The sequence below is a fragment of the Arachis ipaensis genome, chromosome B01 (genome assembly GCF_000816755.2).
Source record: "Arachis ipaensis cultivar K30076 chromosome B01, Araip1.1, whole genome shotgun sequence".
Classification (NCBI taxonomy): Eukaryota; Viridiplantae; Streptophyta; class Magnoliopsida; order Fabales; family Fabaceae; genus Arachis; species Arachis ipaensis.
In genome coordinates this window covers 2,602,712-2,604,178 of record NC_029785.2, presented here as the reverse complement: position 1 = coordinate 2,604,178, position 1,467 = coordinate 2,602,712, and the positions used below count along the sequence as shown (strand labels likewise).

At 25.2% G+C, this 1,467-nt stretch overlaps 1 long non-coding RNA gene across 1 annotated transcript in view; it reads left to right on the top strand.

Moving 5' to 3' along the window:
- The window catches only part of LOC107640077, a 13,752-nt gene extending 13,394 nt beyond the window's left edge, over positions 1 to 358 (top strand). Inside the window, exon 5 of the long non-coding RNA XR_002357201.1 lies at positions 344 to 358. This is a non-coding gene — a long non-coding RNA (uncharacterized LOC107640077). The remainder of the gene's footprint in view (positions 1 to 343) is intronic.

The window sequence follows — 1,467 nt, the reverse complement described above, 5'->3', positions numbered from 1 at the left end:
AGAAATAAAGGATAAAAGAATATAAAAAATTAAGGTTAAAAAAGAATTATATAACATTATATAAAGATAGGTTATTACAAAAAGATAAAAATGTAATAAGAATCCTATTACATAATACAAAGACAGAAGATTGAAGTCAAGTTATATGAATTAGCCATTTAAATTGACGTGACATTATGGTAAAAAGCTAAAAAACTAATAATAATGCATCTAGAGATTACCTTTAACTATATTTTATTACTAATATATGAAAAAGAGAGAGAGTTAGTTTTGAGTTATGACTTTTTTTTTCAATCTAAATTTTTATTTTGTAATTATTCCTCACTTTAATGTATACATGCAGGTATATCAATGGTTGGTGTTGGCGTTAATCTTTGTTGCAATTGTTTATTATCACAAGAGGCGCATTTTAGTTTAGTACAAAGAATAATATTGAGTAAAAAAACATCTCTTGATCAACAAGTTGAGGAGCTAATAAGAAATTATGGTACCAGTGAAATACACTTACGTAAAAGTAAAACAAATGACAAATTCATAAAAAATTAGGACAAGAAGGATATAATATTATATACAAAGCAAGTTTAAACGATGGTCGTCAAGTGAAAGTGAAGGTATTTAAGGAGTCAAAAGAAAGTGTAAAAGAAATTGTAAACGAGATTGTTATTATCAGTAGAATATCTCATGTGAACATTGTTTTATTTTTGAAATTTTGCTATAAAATGAATGAACGGGTTCTTATTTATGAATTCATGTTTAATGGATTTTTGGATAGATATAAATATAAAGAGCAATCTTCCTATCTCATATCTAATTTAGATTGGAATATATACTATATCAGATTGTAATTAGTGTTGCTTAAAGAATAGACTACTTACATCGGGATGCAATACAAGAATTTTACATCTTGATATCAAACCCTAAAATATGTTTTTTGATAAAAATTTTTATAAAAAAATTACAGATTTTGAATTAGCTAAAATATACAAAAAGGATGAAAGTATTGTGTCTATATTTGGCATAAGAGAGATTCCGGTTTATATTACACCAATGTTTAGTCGAATGTATGGTAGAGTTTTTCACAAGTCAGATATGTATAGTTATGGAATGCTAATTCTTGAAATGATTGAAGAAAAAAATAATTATGATTTTGGAGAATCTCATAGTAATGAATTATACTTTTCTGAATTGAATTTATAAGAATTTTGAGGAAGGTAATATTCATTTAAGGAGTTTGACTTCTGGAGAAGAAGAAAAAGATATAATAATAAAGATTTTATTGGTAGGTTTATAGTGTATCCAAATAAATCCATCAAATAAATTATCAATGTATAAAGTGGTGAAAATTATTAGATCAGAAGGACAACTTCAATTAATATCATCCTTTGAAACATGTCATATCTTCTCCTATAATACTTCTCTTACAGTATTTAGATGTATTTCATAGTTGTTTATATGAGACAAATTCAA